This window comes from Schistocerca nitens, chromosome 4 (genome assembly GCF_023898315.1).
Source record: "Schistocerca nitens isolate TAMUIC-IGC-003100 chromosome 4, iqSchNite1.1, whole genome shotgun sequence".
NCBI classification, from domain to species: Eukaryota; Metazoa; Arthropoda; class Insecta; order Orthoptera; family Acrididae; genus Schistocerca; species Schistocerca nitens.
In genome coordinates, this window is record NC_064617.1 from 805,015,965 (window position 1) to 805,040,311 (window position 24,347).

Consider the following 24,347-nt stretch of genomic DNA (forward strand, 5'->3'; position numbering starts at 1 on the left):
CTAAGTAGACTGCCATCACTACAGTTGTTCGACCTATTCTTGAATACTGCTGAGCACTGTGCGATCATTACCTGACGGAATTCACGGAGGACATCGAGAACGTTGAAAGAAGCCAGCTGATTTTATAGTATAGCGATTTAGGGAAGAGAGTGTCGAGGATATTTTTCTTTTATTTCCTTGAGACAGGAGGGGCACTGAGAAGGAGGATGAGTTGGGGACGCAATTTTAATACAAACGCTTTCTCCCTGTGGTACACGTTATTTCCATGACATTTCAGATACCGTCTTTCCCCTATGAGTGCAGAAAGTCTTCGTTGCCACTGCCATACAAGGGATGATGTAACATCTGTAATAACATAAGAGAAATTAGAAGTCGCACATGAATATTTTGGTGTTCTTTTTCTCGAGCTTAGCCAGTGAGTGAAACGGTCGAGAAATTGAAGTGAGTCAGTAAACTCATTTCGAAACACTTAGCTGTGAAGTACTGAGTAACCATTTATCATTGCGATGTTAGTGAAGTGCTTCAGCCGGCCGGGGTGGCTGTGCGGTTCTAGGTGCTACAGTCTGGAACCGCGTGACCGCTACGGTCGCAGGTTCGAATCCTGCCTCGGGCATGGATGTGTGTCATGTCCTTAGGTTAGTTAGGTTTAAGTAGTTCTAAGTTCTAGGGGACTGATGACCTTAGAAATTAAGTCCGATAGTGCTCAGAGCCATTTGAACCTTTTTTCTGAATTGCTTCAGCGGAACGTAATTACCGTCGTGGAGCACTTTTTGTTTCAGAGACACTGAGTTCACTTTATAAGTGCTCAAAACGTGAATGATACTCTACATATACACAATTCTTTGGCATGGTTGCCACCAAAACTGGGTACTGATTTCTCAGGATCTATGCACCCAAATTGCGTGAAAATGTGATCACTTCCACCAAAACTGTTTACTTTTACAATTGGATTAGTTTTCTTGATAGAGTACATATTTTCTTTAGGCGAGATCTAACGCAATGCGCTTACAAGAAATACACTACTGGCCTTTAAAATTGCTGCACCACGATGGTGAATGCCACTCCCACCAATTGAAAACGTCTGGTCAATGGTGGCCGAGCAACTGGCTCGTCACAATACGCCAGTCACTACTCTTGATGAACTGTGGTATCGTGTTGAAGCTGCATGGGTAGCTGTACCTGTACGCGCCATCCAAGCTGTGTTAGAATCAATGCCCAAGCGTATCAAGGCCGTTATTACGGCCAGAGGTGGTTGTTCTGGGTACTGATTTCTCAGGATCTATGCACCCAAATTGCGTGAAAATGTGATCACTTCCACCAAAACTGTTTACTTTTACAATTCGATTAGTTTTCTTGATAGAATACATATTTTCTTTAGGCGAGATCTAACGCAAAGCGCTTACAAGAAATACACTACTGGCCTTTAAAATTGCTACACCACGAAGATGACGTGCTACAGACGCGAAATTTAACTGATAGGCAGAACATGCTGTGATATGCAAATGATTAGCTTTTCAGAGCATTCACACAAGGTGAATGCCACTCCCACCAATTGAAAACGTCTGGTCAATGGTGACCGAGCAACTGGCTCGTCACAATGCGCCAGTCACTACTCTTGATGAACTGTGGTATAGTGTTGAAGCTGCATGGGTAGATGTACCTGTACACGCCATCCAAGCCCTGTTTGACTCAATGCCCAGGCGTATCAAGGCCGTTATTACGGCCAGAGGTGGTTGTTCTGGGTACTGATTTCTCAGGATCTATGCACCCAAATTGCGTGAAAATGTGATCACTTGTCAGTTATAGCATAATATATTTTTCCAATGAATATCCGTTTATCATCTGCATTTATTCTTGGTGTAGCAATTTTAATGGCCAGTAGTGTAGCTGTGAAGTACTGAGTATCATTGCGATGTAAGTGAAGTGCTTTAGCTGAACGTAATTTCCGTCGTGCAGCACTTTTTGTTTCAGAGACGATGAGTCCACTTTATAAGTGCTCAAAATGTAAATGATACTCTACATATACACAATTCTTTGGCATGGTTGCCACCAAAACTGTTTACTTTTACAATTCGATTTGTTTTCCTGATAGAATACATATTTTCTTTAGGCGGGACGTAATGCACAGCGCTTACAAGAAATAATAGCATCCTGCGTCGAGCGTTTGCTAGCTAGCTGAAATATTTTGTGGTATTGATACCTACTTTGTCTTAAGTATATTCTTCAACTTATTTTTCGTTAAATAATTGAATGAAATGTCAAAAACAGATGTGTCTGGTCATGTTATAGCAAAATAGCTCTAGTTGCGCTAGTTTATACTGTGGACTTGGATACGATAGATGAAACGTTTGATCCTTCAAAGGGCTAGCGTGGCTTTTGCGGCCTGTGCCTCTACTAGCTGCGGCTCGTGTACTATGGGCTAGACAGGCTGGACGGCTGCCGGTCTGGCCGGCCAGCTACAGTGGAGACCAAAGCGAGTCGAGACCAAAGCGAGAGAGCCGGCGATGGCAGGTACACAGACCCCCCCCCCCCCCATCCATCTGGGACGAACCAGCGTATGCCACTGCAACGAGATAGTGCAGGAACTGCCTTGAAAGAGGCAATACCAACAGAGCTCCTGGCTCAGGCAGGAAGAGAATGAGCTTACAGCAGGAGGACAGAGATCTAGTGTCTAAGAGCAGATAAAATCCCTTTCTGAACGCAAAGCAGTTGCAGCGTCAGACCAACTTCGCCAGCTCCAGTGAAATGTTTCACCGAAGGCTAAGGGACTTGGGCTGCACGCACGACGATCCGTCGTGAAACAGCTCAGTGAAGACAATGTTTCATACCGACGAATATGGAACGATGACGAGAGGAAGTGGGCGGCTATCTGCCTCTTGCTTGCGATGGATTTCTGTGAGAGGAGCGAAATTCGTCACAGGATAGAGGGCAATCTTGACAGTGAGCAGTACGCCCACATATTGTAAAATATTATGCTTTTGTCAGATCAGAAGCTGTATGGGGAAGGGGACTTTACATTCCAAGACCACCATTCTCCCGTTCACAGGTCTGCATTCGTTCAGCAGCAGCTCTCCACGATTGGAGTCAATGTCATGGACTGGACGCCACGGGCTGCTGATTTGAACCATATGGAAAACATATGGGCTGATGTCGCCAGAACGTTACCAAAGAACTGGTCAGAAAATCTACCAGCTACAACTGACACTCTTTGGGCCTGCATGGTTGATGACTGTGAGGAATGGCTTACAGATTTTATGCCAAGACGCATAATAGAAGTACAAAACAATGTGGGATTCTCGGTGTAATATTAGAGTCCTTAAGACATTTTGTTATGTCGTCTGTTTCTTCATTTTCCCTTACTGAGAGCCAGTGGAAGATCACTTGGCAACAGATAAAATAAATGGTTTTTATTCCAGTCGTTGATCACAATGTTAACTCTTTTGACGATGACCGGTTTCAGTCTGTAAAGACCATCATCAGATCTTTTCTACACCATGTCCTAAAGTGATAAGGCCATAATGGCATCGTCAAAACATATAAATATAATCAGCACAGCATCGTCACATAGATCTAAAATAAGGTGTAGAATAGGCCACATTGTCCATTTGTGGCGATGTTGAGCTGATTATATTTATATGTTTTGACGATGCCATTACGGCCTTATCACTTTAGGACATGGTGTAGAAAAGATTGAGGATGGTCATTACGGACTGAAACCGGTCATTGTCAAAAGAATTGATATTGTGATCAAGGACTGGAATAAAAAACATTTGACAGTATTGCGTCACTGTTCGTATACGCGACTATGTCGCAGCTGGTGAGATAAAATTTGAATCAGTTTTCCTTTGAGTTGCCTGCTTAATTGAAATGAGTTTGTTTTGACTATACAGCTTGTTAAACATTCTACTGTATTTCATTTTTACAATGTCTAGATGTAAGACTTGAGTTTCTCCTGGCGTATACAACTTTCAAACAGAAGAAACAGACTTCGGAGAACATGCATTGGAGTCGGCGCCTTTGAAACCTGCCTGTTTCTTTAGATATGTTGACGATACCTTTGTTCTTTGGCTTCATGGAAGGAAGCATTTGAATGCCTTTTCAGAAGATCTGAACTCGATCCACCCGAACATTCGTTTTACAATGGAGGTGGAAGAGGATGGTTGCCTTCCCTTTCTTGACGTGTTGGTTAGGATTGTTTGGGGGAAGAGACCAAACAGCGAGGTCATCGGTCTCATCGGATTAGGGAAGGACGGGAAAGGAAGTCGGCCGTGCCCTTTCAAAGGAACCATCCCGGCATTTGCCTGGAGTGATTTAGGGAAATCACGGAAAACCTAAATCAGGATGGCCGGACGCGGGATTGAACCGTCGTCCTCCCGAATGCGAGTCCAGTGTGGTTGGTTAGGAGGAAGGATGATGGATCATTGGGACATGCAGTCCACAGGAAACATACTCACACTCTCTTGTACTTACAGGCTAATAGTTGTAACCATCCGGCTCAGCGTGAATGGGTACTTCGTACGGTACAAAAGGCACATGTCGTTTCCGACGCTGAGACTTTGCCAGCTGAGCTGTCCCATCTTGAAGTTACGTTTCGACAAAATGATTATAGCGATAGACAGATAGAACGTGCGTTGCGCTATCGACCAACTGTACATCGGGTGACCGATGATAATTCTGAGTCGACACCTAAGTCTATTGCCTTTTCGCCTTAGGTAGGAAACACTTCCAACAAGATGGGTCGTATTTTACGGAAATAAGATGTGAAATGTGTTTTCCGACCACCATTTAAAATTATAGTGCTTTTGAGTTCTGTTAAGGATGATCTTGGTCTGCGTAAGGAGGGAGTGTGTTGCATTCTTTGTAGCTGCGGCATGGCATATATTGGTCAAACAATCAGGACCGTGGACGCCCGATGTACTGAGCATAATCGTCACACATGTTTACAGCAGCCAAGTATATCTCCTATTGCCGAACATTGCTTGGATACTAACTAATACTTGGATAATAACACCGAGACATTGGCATGCACGTCCAGCTATTGGGATAGTGTTATTAAGGGGGCAGTTGAGATTAAATTAGCGAGCAACCTCGTTAACAGGGATGGAGGTTTTTGTTTATTCTGTTTGGAATCCAGCTCTCTCCCTTGTTAAAAAACGGAGGGACAGAGTCAATGCTACCTCACCTGCGAGTTCGTAGTATCACTATCGATCGATATCTCTGACTTTGGTCATCTTTGGTAGCACTAGTGTTCAGTGCGTGTGTTTTCTTTCCTGCATCAGTCCGAGAACCGAGGTTTTAATTCTGCATGTACGTCGCCTGTCCGTTGCAGTTTGCCTTGCAAATGGCGGGTGTTCTCCCGCCGAAATATCGGCGGTCGCTGAAAGTGTTACCTGGCTGAATTCCCGGAAGTTATTTGAAAATGTCTAGATACTTATAAAGTAATCAGTTTAGATGGACTCCTTAAAAGTATTTTCTGTTATTTGAAATACCCGTTATTACGTTTATTCATTTTAATTTCTCCGCCATTCTCTCTTTCATTCACTTTCGCCTCTCTTTCATGATTGCTCTTCTCCCCCATTCTGCCCAAATCTAGCGGTTTCCACTGAAACTATACGTTCTCGATTAATTTGTGCTTTCTCTCAAAACAGATGAACCCATATTCTTTTCGTTCTGAAAACATTCGTTCCTTTTATCTCTGTCATAAAGTAAACGAACTGTGGCATACTTCCAAGTAAGGAATACTTTGCAAACTTTCGACTCTTTTATTTTGCACTTCTGCACTCGTATCCACACCTAGTCCCTCCTTCCTCCTACTCCGCTCCCTTGACATCTGCATCTACAGCTACACGAATACTCTGCAATTCACAGTTAAGTGATTGTCAGGGGGTTCTTTGAACCACAGTTATATTATTTCTCTACCGTTCCGCTCTCAAAAAGCGCTTGGACATAATGAACAACTAAACCTTACCGTACAAGCACTGATGTCTCTATCACAATGGTCATGTCTCCTATGTATGTCGGGGTAAAAAAAATATCGTGGCATCCAGCGGAGGAGGTTGGATGTTGGAACTTAGTGAAAACACCTCGCTGTTACGTAGAGCGCCTATGTTTCCGTGATTTACATCCTAACTCGTGTACCATATTCGTGGCACAATCTCCCCTACTTTGTGACAATACGAAACGAGCTGCCCTTCTTCGAACGATGTCTCCTGTCAGTCCTACCATGTAGGGAAGCCATACCGCACAGGTATACTCTCGAAGATGACCCACGAGAGCGTTGTAGGCGGTCACCTTCATTGATTTGTTGATTACTCTACATATTCTATCAATAAAACGTAGTCATTGGGTTTGCTTCCCCACAATATTTTCAATATGATGGTTCCAATTTAAGTTTCTCGTGATCGTAGCTCACAGATATTTAGTCGAATCAACAACCTCTAAATGTGAGTGTTGTAGAGGCGAGCTTTAATAGAATTGGTTTGGTATTCATGTGGAGATTATGATCATTCATCACAAAACCCAGCCCTACTACTTCCAGTTACGTGACAATTCTGCGATTTAAACCGTGGACATTCTGTAAAAGAGGATGTTTACAAAACGCTCGTGCGTCCTATCCGAGAAGATTTCTCAATTATGTAGGATCCATACAAAATGAAACCAACGGTAAATGTTGATGGAATGGTAGCACAGGGAGTTATAGCTTTCCCTGATGACGGGAAAGCGTCGAGGATGATCTAGAAAAAGCTATACTGTCAACACTTGAACATATGCGTCAATCCTCACGCGAAAGCCTACATTGAAAGTTTCAAGAACAAGCTTTAAGTGAGAAAACTAAGAATATACTGCAGCGTCCTACGTATTGGTCCAGTAGGGACATTTAAGACAACATTATTTTAATTATAGAGCACACAGTGGTATTTAAGCAGTGATTTATCCCGCAATCTAGCCGCTTGTGTAACGGGAAGAAAACCTGATTTGTGGTACTATGAGAAGTACCCCCTTCCAGGCACCTTGCAGTGGTTTGCATTGGTTTTAGATGCATAAATATGTTTGCCAGGGAACTAGCAGGGCCTTATTTAAGTAATAATCGTAACATTCGACTAAAGACGTAATTTTGTTTAATCATTTGACAGCTTTTCAGCTACGGTCATCACATGCAAGTCAACGCACAATTCAATGAGGTTATGTTTTCTCGGCAGAGATAAGACATATTACTTCCCTGCCGATAGTCTTGCACTATTCCTGGAAAGATCCACATTTATGGATTAAACCGATTGACATGAAATGGATTCGTAGTTGCGAATTCAAACAACCATCAGCTGTATAAGAGAATGAAGACAACGAATATTTGTGCCGGACCGGGGCTCGAAACTGGATTTCCCGCTTTACGTGAGCGGTCGCAATGACATATTTTTTTTCCACTTTACGCGTCCACTAGTCTTAACAGACCTTCTTTATTTTTTTCTATTTCTTTCAATTTTTTTCTAAATTAGTGGACTCAAATACACGTAACAGTAGTGTACATAATAAAATTACAATGTTAAATTAAACTTGTGGGCAGCGTTTTATTTTATTAATACACGATGTAAAACAGGATACATGCAAACTGAGGGTATCCTCCCGGTAGCACAATATACACTACTGGCCATTGAAATTGCTACACCAAGAAGAAATGCAGATGATAAACGGGTATTCATGGGACAAATATATTATACTAGAACTGACATGTGATTACATTTTCACGCAATTTGGGTGCATAGATCCTGAGAAATCAGTACCCAGAACAACCACATTTGGCCGTAATAACGGCCTTGATTGGCCTGGGCATTGAGTCAAACAGAGCTTTGATGGCGCCTACAGGTAAAGCTGCCCATACAGCCTCAACACGATACCACAGTTCATCAAGAGTAATGGCTGGGGTATTGTGACGAGCCAGTTGCTCGGCCACCATTGACCAGACGTTTTCAATTGGTGAGAGACCTGGAGAATGTGCTGGCCAGGGCAGCAGTCGAAACATTTCTGTATCCAGAAAGGCCTGCCGAAATGTAGGGTTTCGCAAGGGATCGAATGAAGGGTAGAGCCACGGGTCGTAACACATCTGAAATGTAACGTCCACTGTTCAAAGGGCCGTCAATGCGAACAAAAGGTGACCGAGACGTGTAACCAGTGGCACCCCATACCATAACGCAAGGTGATACGCCAGTATGGCGACGACGAATACACGCTTCGAATGGGCGTTCACCACGATGTCGCCAAACACGGATGCGACCATCATGATGCTGTAAACAGAACCTGGATTCATCCGAAAAAATGACGTTTTGCCACTCGTGCACCCAGGTTCGTCGTTGAGTAAACTATCGCAGGCGCTCCTGTCTGTGATGCAGCGTCAACGGAAACGGCAGCCATGGTCTCCGAGCTGATAGTCCATGCTGCTGCAAACGTCGTCGAACTGTTCGTGCAGATGGTTGTTGTCTTGCAAACGTCATCATCTGTTGACTCAGGGATCGAGAAGTAGCTGCGCGATCCGTTACAGCCATGTGGATAAGATGCCTATCACCTCGATTGCTACTGATACGAGACCGTTGGGATCCAGTACGGCGTTCCGTATTACCCTCCTGAAGCCACCGATTCCATATTCTGCTAACAGTAGTTGGATCTCGACCAACGCGAGTAGCAATGTCGCGATACGATAAACCGCAATCGCGATAGGGTACAATCCGACCTTTATCAAAATCGGAAACGTAATGGTACGCATTTCTCCTCCTTACACGAGGCTTCGCAACAACGTTTCACCAGGCAACGCCGGTCAACTGCAGTTTGTGTATGATAAATCGGTTGGAAACTTTTCTCATGTCAGACGGCCGGTGTGGCCGTGAGGTTCTAGGCGCTTCAGTCTGGAACCGCGTGACCGCTACGGTTCACAGGTTCGAATCCTGCCTTGGGCATGGATGTGTGTGATGTCGTTAGGTTAGTTAGGTTTAACTAGTTCTAAGTTCTAGGGGACTGATGACCTCAGATGTTAGGTCCCATAGTGCTCAGAGCCATTTTAGACATTTTCCTCATGTCAGCATGTTGTAGGTTGAGCATGGATGTGTGTGATGTCGTTAGGTTAGTTAGGTTTAAGTAGTTCTAAGTTCTAGGGGACTGATGATCTCAGATGTTAGGTCCCATAGTGCTCAGAGCCATTTGAGACATTTTCCTCATGTCAGCATGTTGTAGGTGTCACCACCGGCGCCAACCCTGTGTGAATCTCTGGAAAGCTAATCATTTGCATAACACAGCGTCTTCTTCCTGTCGGTTAAATTTCGCGTCTGTAGCACGTCATCTTCGTGGTGTAGCAATTTTAATGGCCAGTAGTGTAAGAAGTGCTACCACTGGAAAATATCGGAAAAATAAACGCTGTGTGGTCCTTGCTCTCTACAGCAGGAATTCGGGTACATCTCCTGTGAACAGAGTCTTGTTCAGTTGTCCATATCGAGATTTGAGTCATTGCACACTAGAGTCAACTGCTCTTACCCGCTACTGTTCAGCTACGGTAATCACTATGCCAATCCACGCACGACTCACAGCAAGACCCTAACTTCCATCTGTCGCTGTTCCTGTGACACATCCTGTACTCGTACATATAGCATGTAATTCCGGTACAGGGGAGGACACTTTAATTGAAAGTTCCGCACAGTATTGGCGGATAAATACGATATTGCAGTGCCTGTGCTGTTAAGAACGATGCAACGTCCGTTCGCATATGCATGCATAGATGCATGGCTCTGAGTCTTGGACGGATAGTCAAAGCAGTTAAGGTAGGGCCGGCCAGAAATTCTGCACGCGTGCGGTGCTTCTGCACATGTGCAACTTCCGGGTCACAGCTTGCACACCGCAGCCGTCAGCGTTCATGTAGTGCATGTTTCAACGCACAGATGTCGCTTTAGCCACTTGCTTGATACTCTGTACCTGCGCATTCTAGTGCTCTTTCCACAGCTTGCAAGCCAACCATGGGAAGGTATTTCACGCATTAAACATTTAAAACACTGTCACAGTCTACTTATTAGGACGTCTACTATTATGTTAACAGTTTAATCCAGTAAGACAAGTAATACCGTTAACAACCGTGGGTTTTTATTAAGGCAGCTTGACTGACGGCACGTAAATACGCGTAATGTTTTTGATCTAGTATTTAAGAAAGAGAGCAGGGATTGTCTCTGCCTCGTGATGGCTGGGTGTTGTGTGATGTCGTTAGGTTAGTTAGGTTTAAGTAGTTCCAAGTTCTAGGGGACTGATGACCATAGATGTTAAGTCCCATAGTGCTCAGAGCCATTTTTAAGAAAGAGAGCACTTTGCGACTTCCAATGAACCTTATTCATGATTTCAAATAAAATTAAACTAATGCAAGGTTTCCTATAACTAATTCTCCGTGCCCTTAGTTACATCCACATAATTTATGTCTCACTGACCTCTGGACAGAATGATAACCGCAGACCTCTCGATGATCACCTGTTATTTCAATGCCATTATTGCTGTATCCTTCATCAGTTTCGTTTGAAATCTGCATAATAACCGACAATTAGATGAATGTTATGTTTTATCGACTTAAGCTGAACGTAGCCCTTCACACATTAAAAAAAAAAAAAAAAAACGTAAATTTAAGTATACATTGGAACAATCGGTTTAATGACCAATTTTCCTGATAATATGTAACATGGAGCAGAATGAGGCAATAATGCCCAGTTAGTAAATAACAATTTTTAATTATGAAAGGAATAAATCCAAATACGTTTATCACTGGTCATGAGAAATGATATAGTTAATATCGGGCACAAAAGCACGGCTCATTGACAAACGCAGGCAGTTGGGAAGATTTTCATCACTTATGCTTGATCGAAACCTTGATTCATTCATTTTCATTACCGAGAAAAATCTTTCACAAAAATATGTCGACCCGAACATGGACATAACTCTCGCGGCTTCTCGGTACAGGCGTGGAAATTCTCGTCATGATAAATTTTCGTAGAATTCTTTTGTACTTCGCATTGCAAAGAACTTGTCCTTCAGTCTTGTATTGCACTGTAGGTCGATCAGTTCCATCTGTAGATCATTCGGAGCATCTTCAACTGACGACGAGAAAGGCCGAGCAAAGAGGCGAGTGACAGGAGACAAACTCGTAACATCTGCAAATCGTGCTCGAAATTGTTCCTTGATTTTTACAATTATTGACACGTATTCTTGAAATCAAGCACTTTCATGGACCAGTCCAAGAATCGGGAAATGTGCAGAGTTTTCTGTCAATAGCTGGCTCTCCCAAAGAGCAAGCTTCAAATGGCTCTGAGCACTATGAAACTTAACTTCTGAGGTCATCAGTCGCCTAGAACTTAGAACTACTTAAACCTACCTAACCTAAGGACATGACACACATCCATGCCCGAGGCGGGATTCGAACCTGCGACCGTAGAGGTCACGCGGTTCCAGACTGAAGCGCCTAGAACCGCACGGCAACACAGGCCGGTGCGGAAGCTTCCTTTCAAAGGCATTTACTTTTTCCAACATGTCAGAAATTAAATTATTTTCACCTTGCAAACTGACGTTCACCCTGTTAATGTGAGATGTAATGTCCACGAGAAATGTAAGGTCTGATATCCAACAAGGGTCTTCCAAAACAAGTTCACTTTTTCTCTTCTCATGTAAGAATGTTACAATGACCAAACATAAATAAAAAAATATTTTCAGCATTTTACCTCGACTGAGCCAGTGTACTTCGGTATAGTAAGGTATGTCGCCGTACTCCGCTCCTAATTCCTCCAAGAACCGCCGAAACTGGCGATGCGTAAGCCCATGTGTCTTCAGATAGTTTACAGTACGCACAACAATGTGGTCACTGAGACTAACCGATTCCAGTCCATACCGACACCATCAATCGCTTGCTCGACAGCTTGGAGTAAGTCCGCACCTGTAGTAGTCACTTTCAAAGGTACTAAGTCCAAAACTTCATCTGTTACACAAAGTGCATTATCGACACCACGTATGTATATCCCAACCTTGGCTGTATCTGTGAGATCTGTTGCTACATCGAGCGCAACAGAGAAAGAAACAAAGTCTTTAGCCCTATTTATTAGCTGCCTGTGCACATCGCCGGCATAGCACTGATACGTCTTGTCACTGTTTGTTTGGGTGGACAGATTTCTTGATACCTGATAACGTTCGTGGGACACACAAGTTTTGCAGCATCAATCAGACACCCTTTCACAAACTCCCCTTCGGAAAAGGTTTTCCCAGATTGTGCAATTCTTAATGCGATTTAAAAACTTGCTCGCAGTGAAGATTTAGTGTGGTTTTCATTCTGGAAAATTGAAAACAGTACATTGTACAGCGTACAGTAAAATAGACATACATGTAACACAAAAAACTAAGAGTTCAAGAAGTATCAGTTACTTTGACGTACAGTAAAATCGAGTTGATGTGTCTCAGCTATTTAATTTTGCTTGCCGTTCTTCACTGTTGAGTACACTACACTCGTCTTTGTGATATGTATTGTAGTGTCTTTCAATTGAAAACTTACGCTGGCCGCCTATTATTCGGCGGCACAGCAAACACTGTGAGTTTTCGCCAAAGGCTACAAAAAAGAATTGCAGTTCCCAGTCATTTTTAAACAACTGAGACCATAGATCTCCTGTCCTTTGCTTTTTCACAGTACCTGCCATTTCTCAGTACTTCTCAGTTAAGGTTACGGTCATCAGGGGTAAACGAGACTGGGTATGTTGCGCTCTTGCTTGTACCACATAAACGGGGAAGTGGAGCCGCCACCGTTCAAAATGGTTCAAATGGCTCTGAGCACTATGGGACTCAACTGCTGTGGTCATCAGTCCCCTAGAACTTAGAACTACTTAAACCTAACTAACCTAAGGACATCACACACATCCATGCCCGAGGCAGGATTCGAACCTGCGACCGTAGCAGTCGCACGGTTCCGGCGCCACCGTTCATTTAGGATACATGTCTAATAACATATGTCGCTGTCGCTCGCTATCGCACGCGTGCGCACATGTACAGCACTTCCGCATGTCTGTACACTGTGCAGCGTTTGGCCGGCCCTAAGTTAAGGCGACGACTCGCCTAAATCAGGCAGTCTGGGTTCGAGTCCCGGCCCAGCACAAATTTTCACTGTCGTCATTCCCTTATACAGCTGATGGTTGTTCGTATTCGCAACTGCGAATTCACTTTATGTATTTTAGAACGGCTGTAGTCACCGCAGTACCTGTTCCTCCGGACATGCATGCTTGTCAGACACAGGTACTGCCATATCGTATAAACCGTTCCAGCCTGTAAGCTGTTATATTTGAGTAGAGACCACAGGTATGAGGAGAAGCCGACGGCAGCGTTTGGAATCCCGTCAGGTTGCGAAAGACGCCGCGAGGAACCTGGGCGGCGGCGGTGTGACAACTAATAAGCCAGGAATAACCGGCGCCGCGTTTGGAGGCGGTCCAGCGGGATCTCAGTGCTGCCAGCCGCAGGCGGAACTGATGGCGCGCCACCCATCCGTCCTCTTGCCTCCCACCTACTGGCGCCCCGGCCGCTACCTGCTGTGTGCCACAAAACAAGGCTTCGGCACCACGGTGTCCGGCTAATACATCTGACGCCCGGTATGAGATTACTTTGTTTGCCATTACCAAATGCTTTGTAATGGAAGACAAATTGAAGAAAAATGAGGACACCTCGCATTTGTGTACGAAGAGAGAGCCTCCGACAGTGTTAGGTGGGACAAAATGTAAAATCGTGTGACGATTTGGTCAGGAGACCGTAAGCGGTAGGTAAAGCCGTTAGTCGCAAAGGGATTTCCTTAGCCGCATGCAGTCGTCGTTTCCATTACGTCTACCGAGCGAGGTGGGGCAGTGGCTAGCACACTGGACTCGCATTGGGGAGGACGACGGTTCAATCCCGCGTCCGGCCGTCCTGATTTAGGTTTTCTGTGATTTCCCTAAATCGCTCCAGGCAAATGCCGGGATGGTTCCTTTGAAAGGGCACGGCCGACTTCCTTCCCCGTCCTTCCCTAATCCGATGAGACCGATGACCTCGCTGTCTGGTCTCCTTCCCTAAAACATCCCAACCCAGCCCTTTACGCGTAACGTGTACTTGTTGGGCCTACGTGAGTTAATTGATGCGTATGTTACAGAGGTTGCACAAAAATAGCGAAACACCGTGAGATATGCATGCATGAACATAAAACGCTGATGCTAGCAAAGTTTTCAGGTAGCAATGTTGTATTTGACCACGTATGGTGCAATGCCCTGAAAACAGTGAAAGCCACTGTCGTAGTCAGAAGAGTATTCTGTGTAGTTTTGAGTGCATTATGTCGGAGCTAATGAATTCGAACGTTTGCACGTTGTTGGTGGTCGTATGGTGGTTGCTTACGTAGCCAACGCAAGTGACGTTTTTATTGTTTCATGAAGGACCGTGCCGAAGATTTATAGCGCATCTATTGATAGTAATCACCATGGTTTCAGAAACATCGTTCTTGTGCAACGCAGCTAGCTCTTTATTCGCACGAAGTAATGGCCGCTATCGACAGGGGATCTCAAGTTGATTCCGTATTTCTAGATTTCCGGAAAGCTTTTGACACCGTTCCTCACAAGCGACTTCTAATCAAGCTGCGGGACTATGGGGTATCGTCTCAGTTGTGCGACTGGATTCGTGATTTCCTGTCAGGAAGGTCGCAGTTCGAAGTAATAGATGGAAAATCATCGAGTAAAACTGAAGTGATATCAGGTGTTCCCCAGGGAAGCGTCCTGGGGCCTCTGCTGTTCCTGATCTATATAAATGACCTGGGTGACAATCTGAGCAGTTCTCTTAGGTTGTCCGCAGATGATGCTGTAATTTACCGTGTAGTAAGGTCATCCGAAGAACAGTATCAGTTGCAAAGCTATTTAGAAAAGATTGCTGTATGCTGTGGCAGGTGGCAGTTGACGCTAAATAACGAAAAGTGTGAGGTGATCCACATGAGTTCCACAAGAAATCCGTTGGAATTCGATTACTCGATAAATAGTACAATTCTCAAGGCTGTCAATTCAACTAAGTACCTGGGTGTTAAAATTACGAACAACTTCAGTTGGAAAGACCTCATAGATAATATTGTGGGGAAGGCGAGCCAAAGGTTGCGTTTCATTGGCAGGACACTTAGAAGATGCAACAAGTCCACTAAAGAGACAGCTTACACTGCACTCGTTCGTCCTCTGTTAGAATAGTGCTGCGCGGTGTGGGATCCTTACCAGGTGGGATTGACGGAGGACATCGAAAGGGTGCAAAAAAGGGCAGCTCGTTTTGTATTATCACGTAGTAGGGGAGAGAGTGTGGCAGATATGATACGCGAATTGGGATGGAAGTCATTACAGCAAAGACCTTTTTCGTCGCGGCGAGATCTATTTACGAAATTTCAGTCACCAACTTGCTGTTCCGAATGCGAAAATATTTTGTTGAGCCCAACCTACATAGGTAGGAATGATCATCTAAATAAAATAAGAGAAATCAGAGCTCTAACAGAAAGGTTTAGGTGTTCGTTTTTCCCGCGCGCTTTTCGGGAGTGGAATGGTAGAGAGATAGTATGATTGTGGTTCGACGAACCCTCTGCCAAGCACTTAAATGTGAATTGCAGAGTAGTCATGTAGATGTAGATGTAGATGTACAGGAAAAGCGGGAGAAGCGTCATCTACTAAGTCACAACGCGGACGAGAGTGTGTGTTGAGTGATCGTGGCAGACGGTCATTGAAGATTGAAGAGGATTGTGACAAAAAATAAGAGCGCTACAGCTGCAGAAGTCACTGCAGAACTGAATGTCGCACTCACGAACCCTGTCAGCACCAAAACAACACGAAGGGAGCTCCATAAGCGGGGAATTGCAGGGCGAGCTGGAATTAGAAGATCTTTCATCTGTGAGGCAAATGCCCGTAACGGGAAAACGTAGCGCCGCAGCCGTAAAACCTGCAACGTTTGTTCTCCAACGGTGATGCTGTTTCCCAAGGCGATTGGGCCTTTGTTTCACACGTCTCGCATCGTCTAGGATTGGTGATTTCGTGAGGACGAGGATGTGTTGTGGCGTCTTCCCTGGCCACCACAGTTACTAAATCTCAATTTCTATTGAATCTTTGTGGACTACGTTCCAGAGAAGGGTGCGTGATCGCTATCTGTCTCCATCTTCGTTGCCTGAACTCCCCAGTATACCGCAGGAAGAATGGTATGAGAATCCATCGATAACACCACAGGACCTGTATTTATACATTACGAGACGACTGGGAGCTGTTTTGAGTGCCAACGGGTTTCCTGCACATTATTGGGCATGACAATTGTAAGTAGGCTGTTTAGGTTTTCTTATTGGTAACGCCACATAGCGCTCTGTATGAAAATCACTGGCTGTGCTGTGTGCAGTCTGTGGCTAGTTTGCATTGTTGTCTGCCATTGTAGTGTTGGGCAGCTGGATGTTAACAGCGCGTAGCGTTGCGCAGTTGGAGGCGAGCCGCCAGCAGTGGTGGATGTGGGGAACTGAGATGGCGGATTTTTGAGAATGGATAATCTGGAGGTGTGTCCATCAGAAACAGTACATTTGTAAGAATGGATGTCATGAACTGCTATATATATTATGACTATTAAGCTAAATACATTGTTTGTTCTCTATTAAAACCTTTCATTTGCTAACTATGCCTATCAGTAGTTAGTGCCTTCCGTAGTTTGAATCTTTTATTTAGCTGGCAGTAGTGGCGCTCGCTGTATGGCAGTAGTTCGAGTAACGAAGATTTTTGTGAGGTAAGTGATTTGTGAAACGTTGATCAGAATAGGCAAAGAGCGAAATGTCTGAATACGTTCAGTTCTGCTCAGCTGTTTGAAAAGCAAATAGTGTAAGAGGTTTATCAGCACAGTAATTCATTAATTTTTCTAAGGGGACGTTTCACAATGTGTTGCGTTGTTGGTTTTCCATAGTTTTGTCCACCACGTGTGTGTGTTGTATAATGATGAGAGAAGGGAGAGGATGAAATCCAATGGCGGCACATTGCCAGCTCCTCTCAAATAGCACCCTGGGGACCGCGGGCTTAACGTCCCCATCCGACGGACGGATCACCATCAATAGTGACAAATATTCTCATAGTTAGTTTGTGCAGTAAGCTTCTTCTGCCCCCAATTCGATTCAACCCACCTAAACTTCAGTATTACTTCAGTAAACCTCACATTCTCTTCGTGTCTGAGGTGTGTATCGTCCACGTACAAGTTTACAATGCAGCGAGAAAAGATGGCGTAAAATTTAAATTAACATTCAGTAGTGACAAATTTCTCTTTTTTTTGCTGTTGTAACTCTGCATTTTCCATCAGTTTTACTATTCGGCTATCATCTTTGTTTTTCATTGTCAAAGTAACAAAATTCACTATTACGTGTTGCAACTCCTCCTTCGGAATACGTAGACCACTTTCAGACGGTGCCATAGGAACATCATTTGCAGCACTTGTCAGTTCGGTACTGAGGTCTCGCCGGTCGATTAAGAACAAAAGCACAATGATACGATTAGACTTTCGAATTCTTGTTAACACTTTCCGTCACATAGTTTCACTTTCAACTGTCATTAATGAACTACATTATTTAGCAGAACGCCGGCCGGTGTGGCCGAGCGGTTCTAGGCGCTTCAGTCTGGAACCGCGCGACCGCTACGGTCGCAGGTTCGAATCCTGCCTCGGTCATGGATGTGTGTGATGTCCTTAGGTTAGTTAGGTTTAAGTAGTTCTGAGTTCTAGGAGACTGATGACCTCAGATGTTAAGTCCCATAGTGCTCAGAGCCATTTGAACCATTTGATTTAGCAGCAGGCACTAATCCCAGTGCGTGTCCAAGCTGAGAAATCGGTCGGCGAAGACATGAATGGCGGGCAGAATTGAAGTCGGAACAGTTAATTGGGTAATTGACACGCGTAGATATCTACACAGCCGACAGAACCAGTTGTTACTCTCTACACTGTTGATACAAATAAATAAGCTCTCCTGTGCTATTTTACGATTATGAAGCTTACGCTACGTATCTCACACACTTCTAGTGCCTCATTTACTGGTCTATTTCCCTCACTACTGCCTGATTTAATTCGACTACATTAAGTTATCCTTCGTTTACTCTTGTTGATATTTGTCTCTTAATCTCTTTTCAAGACACTATCCATTCAGTTCAACTGCCCTTCCAAGTCCTTTGCCGTCAGAGAGAAATTACACCTTCCTCAATATACAGCCTGAATAACACTGCAGTCTCCGTCTAACTCGCTTCTCTATTACTCTTTCATGTGCTTCTACTCTCATAACAACCATCTGCTTTCTGTATAAGTTGTAGATAACATTTCGCTTCAACTAAAATAGTCATAAATATCGTTTCACAGCGCTCTCTTGCATTTGTGCCTTTAAAATGACAAGACGTGCACCAGTCGATAAATCGGCAGTCGTCGAGGACGTCCCCCGACTGCATTTCCGTAAGTTGTTTGAACATTTTGCACTCTGCAAGGAACTTAAGTATCAGAGTCATCGTAACAAACATTACCGTTTTATACTTTGATACAGATCGGCTGTGGAATACCAACAAAATTCAATCATGTGCCTATGCAGATCGTGTCCGCATTCAGGATCACTATACTGTCTGTGGTGTACGGATTCTGATGATGATCGATGTTTGGACGAAACTGCTAATGATTTTTACAAGTTCTGTGACTAAGCTTTTAAAAACTTGTAAGTGAAACACTTTTCTACATAGACAGAATATGGTTTTTCCAAAAATTACAGTGACCATTTATTTAGTATCTTGTGTCTTTAAGAACTCAAAGTTTATGTCCTCCTCACCTAAAGACTAATTCGTTAGATTACACGCTACGCTCGTTACACGTGTCTTCCAGAGACCAATTGTAAAACGGATAGAGTGGGCAGTAAAGTAATCATTCAATTAAATGAAGAAGTTGTCCGGAACAACAGCGCGATTATGCTTTGGTGAACATTTCTTGGAAACACCGATGTTTGCATTCAGCTTGGCTGGGAACAGCTTGCTGGGTTAGTATCGCCGGTGCCAATAGATCAATGGCTGTATATCACTAAGCGATTCGTCGGCGATGTTTGGCCGTGCCGGGAAAACGTTGTCTATTACTCGAATTCGCTGCGCCTGAGTTGTCCATTGTGCAGAGCCGGGTCCGGAATTTAAACAGGCTGTCTTTTATAGCTCGCTCTGTTTGTTCCCAAAGTCGTGGCTGTTTGGCGACTGCCGCTTTACGAGGCCCCGGGCGTCCGCCTCGACGCGACGCAGAGCTCTGGAGGGCGCCGCGTCAAGGATGGACAGTTGCGAGCACACGGCGGACTCCTGCTGAGGAAACACGATGAGTGTCTGTCTGTATTAAATCCAGTCATCAAGCGTTTCCCGATATATGTCCATTTCATAAAGTACTTGCGTCTTTTTCTTAAAATATATTTTGAGGAGTTAGTTGTAGAACAGAATGTATGGGGAACGTAATAGACCTCCTAGTCAGAAACAACCCAGAACTCTCCAAACCAGTGAACGTAAAGGAAGAAATCAGTAACTATTAGCTGTTATAGCATTAGTGACTACAGGTGTCACAAAGAATGTCAAAAATGTAGGAAAATATTCGTACAGAGAAAATGTGACACCAAGTGAGTTGTGGAATATCTAACCAGTTACTTTAAATATTCGACTCTGGGGAGAAAACTGTGGGACAAAAATGGATAAAATTTCAAATCACTGTCCAGTATGTGTTAGACAAGTATAGAAGAATGAAGTCGTGAAGGTGAGAAAAAAGGCTAATTTTGCTAGTCAGCTGTACTGAAATTATCTTAAGGAATTTTCAGTAATTTTCGAAAATATATCTCTTGGAGAACAGCGGTTCTTTTACTCAACAATGAACATGAACGGTCTCAACCATAAGAAACTGCTGGTTTTTATTTTATTTTTAAGAAGTTACCGGTTTCGGTCTGTTTTAGACCGTGTTCAGACCTACAACCAAGATGGCGGTGAAAGGAGCAGGTGCTATCTCTCCACGCAGTTAGCGTTCATGGAGACATAGCGCTTGCTCCTTTCACCGCCACCGTCTACTATCATGGAGGAAGGTCTAAAATAGACCTAAACCGGTAACCTCATAAAAATAAAATAAAATAAAGAAGTTTCCTGCGGTTGTAACTGTACATACTCATTTTTAAGAAATTTTGCCCTCATGTAAAGTCAGTCGGTGAACCAATGGTCCAATGGAAGGCAGTGGCTCAGATGTAACGCTGGACCCAGGACACTTGGAGTAGCTGGATGCAGCGTTACATCCGAGCTACTGCCTAAGTTTTGAATAAATGTCAAGAGCATTGGCGCCTGAAGCGTTTCGTTATAGAGAGCCTTCTTTGTCCTGCTAATTGCCTTAGTAAAGAGGTCGGAGAAGCGGACAGAATTTCAGGGTAATCTTTTACCCTCAGGGGTGGCAAACGCCCCTAAAAGGTGGAAGGATCAACGATGATCAACGGCTGGAGGATGCAGAAGGCAATCGAAAAACGGCATTAAAGACACACGATATATATCCAGAGGGCACGTGGCCTGCAACTGAAAAAGCGTAATTCCAGATTAGTCCACCATTCGGATTCAGAGGGTGGGAGTGCCAAGTGAGAGGTGAAAAATATTGACAAACAATGAAAAAGTAGCATTCTAGGAGACGGAGAGTGGAACTTCAGAAGTGTGAACGTGATAGCGAAGCTAGAAAATATTAAAAAGGAACTTCGTAACCTCATTTTATATGTATAGAAAGTCAGTGAAGTGAAAAGGAATGGATGATTTCTCGTCAAATGAATATAGAATAACATCAACAGCAGCAGAAAATAGCGGGAGTAGTATTCATTATAAGAAGCAATGTAGGGCAGAGAGTGAGTTACTCTTACTCAGAATCGACAACAAATCAACGGCAACAACAGTTCAGGTATACTTACCGGCATCACAAGTGCAAGATGAAGAGAGAGATATAGTACATGAGGAAATTGAATGGGTAATTCAGTACGTAAAGGGCGATGAAAGACTAAGAGTCATGGGGGATTGGAATGCTGTTGTAGGGCATCCTGTTGTTGTTGTTGTTGTTGTGGTCTTCAGTCCTGAGACTGGTTTGATGCAGCTCTCCATGCTACTCTATCCTGTGCAAGCTTCTTCATCTCCCAGTACCTACTGCAACCTACATCCTTCTGAATAGGGCATCCTATAATACATAAATAGAGGGTGGGGCAAGTAAAGTAACCTGGAGAACAGAGTTCCAGAGTACAAAGAAACACAACAGAGGAAACGAAATACAGTACCAACCTGACTATAGCAGATGTTGAAAGTGACCACCATTCATCTCTAGCCACTTTTGGGCCCTGGTCAGCAAATTCCTGGAGGCGGATCGCAGCTGGACTACTGGAATTGTTGCAAACTCATCCAAAATGTTCTGCTGCAGTTATTGAGACTATGAGTATCGTTGCGATACACCTTAGACTTGAGAGCCCCCTCCCTCCCCCTCCCCCCACCCACACAAAGTAATCGCACACTGACAGATTAGGTGACTTATGTGGCCAGACTGACCTCTGCTAACAACTCTGTCAGGCGCGAAGATGTGTAAATGTGTCCAAGGAACCAATATGGATCACTTGACGGGCGTACATGTGGTGTGTGTGTGTGTGTGTGTGTGTGTCTCACGGGGTTAGGTTATATGCTTACAGTCATGTCCAATCGCATCGACTCATTGCGGAAATTGGAAGTGCTATTGATGTGCAGTTTTCACAGAATGGATTGGTAGTCAGAGACTCGTATTCAACCAAGCAAGGGATTGTAACAATACTTAGAAATCGTATGTTTTGTGCAAACATACACTTTTTGAAATGGAGCAACGCATTGACATTAACAAACTAAAAGTAGGGTAAATTAGTATGTAAGTAGTGTCTGTTGCAGGATTCAAGTGCAATTCGTTCTCGATATTATATTTTGAAAAGTTCCTATACCGACACATGTACAATACCTGTGATAGCACACACTAAGGAACAACACATGTTCACACACTAGTTTTGTGGACTGTGGCCAATAACTAAGCAACTGGCCATCACAGGTTATGTTAGAAATGACAACCGGAAGCAGTAATACACGCTTCCAGTCTGGTATGAGACGACTGCTGCACACGCGTTTCCATTTCAGCGGAAATGTCCAAGATGGCTGCCGTAATACATCGCTGCATATCATAGGTTGTGACTGGTATGTGCTTGTAGATAGCGCTTTTCAGCTTTCCCCGCAGTAAAAAGTTTACAGGCGTCAAATCTGGGGAATTGGCCGGCCAAGGTACAGATCCTCTGCGTCCAGTCCAACGATTTGGAAACGATTAGTGAAGGCATGCTGTAGTACTTGGTGCACTGTGGACTGGGCAGCCAACACACTGGTACCACAGGTTTCTCCTAGTCTGAAGAGGAGCGTCTTCTAGCATCCGTGGACTATGGTGTGTTAGCAGGCTGCAACACTTGTGCGCATTCAGTGTTCCGCCTATGAAAAACTGGCCTATGAGCTAATGGTTTGCTATCCCACACCACCTCGTTTGCATTCCATGGACGCTGGCGTTCCACCTGACGAAACCATCGGAGATTGTCAATAAACCAAGAGCGCATGATTCGGCGGTTTACCTGTTCATTATTGGTAAATGAGGCTTCATCACTAAGCGTGATGCATTTGGAGTATTCTATTTCCAGACCCATGTATAGGAGTTAACACGATTCTCTTAATCGTTCCATGCAGCTGTTGATGGAGAGAGATGTGATAAGGATGAAACCTATGTCGATGGATAATGAGTAAGACACTTGCGTCGTGCGATTGCGCGTGAGCTAACGTGTGGATCAACTATACTAGCAACAAGAGTATTAATTTCCCCCTCTTCTGTCGTCACTTGTTTTCTTCTGTTAATGTTGTCTAGATGTTACACTAACACTTCCACGGAACTCGTTGAAAAGATTGATAAGGAAATGCCGAGATGGTTGACGTCTATTGGTGTACTTTGCCGCATACACCGTACAGGAACGAATTGCATTCTTCCTTCCTACACTCTCCATACACCAAGAGCATGTCGACCTTTTCTGCGTTGGTAAATCCCATCGTCTGCTCACGACCTAATGCTTTCACTGTCACACACTAACAGACCAGCAAATCGCAAAGCTCTCAGGGAACACACAAGGAAGTCGCAAAGCACTCCAGGTACACACAAGCAAACTGTAATCAAACATAACAACATCGTACCTAGAAACTACACAAGTTAAATGGTACCTACAACTGTCAGTGTGGAAGCTTTTGAGAATACTATATCTCGTAAAAGACTCGCAGTAGAATCCTACAACAAACACCACTGACATTCTGATTTACTTACTTTTAGTTTGTTAATTTCAACAAGCGTTTTCCAGCTAAAAAATCATATGTTTGCACAAAAAATACATTTTATAAATATTATTGGACTGCCTTGATAGGCTAACAATACGAGCCCCTGACCACCAATCCACTCTGTGGAAACTGCACATCGGTAGCACTTTGCATTTCCGAAATATTTGCGGTGCAAGTTTTAGGTGATTTATGTTGTATTGTCAGATGACAATCTAGTAACAATGGAAGATTAAAACGCGGTAGTAGGCGAAGGAATCGTAGAAACAGATGTGAGAAAATGTGAGCGTGGTAGCAGTAATGAGATAGGAGAAATACTGAGTTTTGCAGTACCCTTCAGTTAGAAGTAGTGATCACATTGATAAAAAATTTACAAGAGGAGAAGGTATACTTCAAAAAGGCCAACACACACGAGAAGACTCCAGCTGCATTACGTTTTGGTCAGACAGAGATTACGATATCAGTTACTGGATTGTAAGAGGTACGAAAGAGAAGATATAAACTCAGATGACAATATAGTAATGATGAAGAGTAGAACAAAGTTTAAGAGAACCTTACGGAAAAAATCAAAGTGCAAAGAAAGGAACAGTGAATACTGAAGTACCGGTATGGAATAACGATGAGATGCATTTGAAATTCTCTAAAGCTGTTGATACTGCGATAACGAATTACACAGAATGGGAATGGACACCTTTGTAAAGGCCAGTGACAGAAGTTGGACATAAACGCGGATGCAAGGAAGGTAGATGAGAAGAAACCTCGAGGAACAATTGACAGACGAAAGAAAGAAGTACAAATACGTTCAGACGAACGAAAGGGATATGACAGTACAAGTCAATTAGGACTGAAATAAGTAGAAAGTGTGGGGAATTCATGGCGAAATGGCAGCAGGAAAAATCTAAAACGAAATGTTTCTCGGACAGACAGATTCAGAAAATA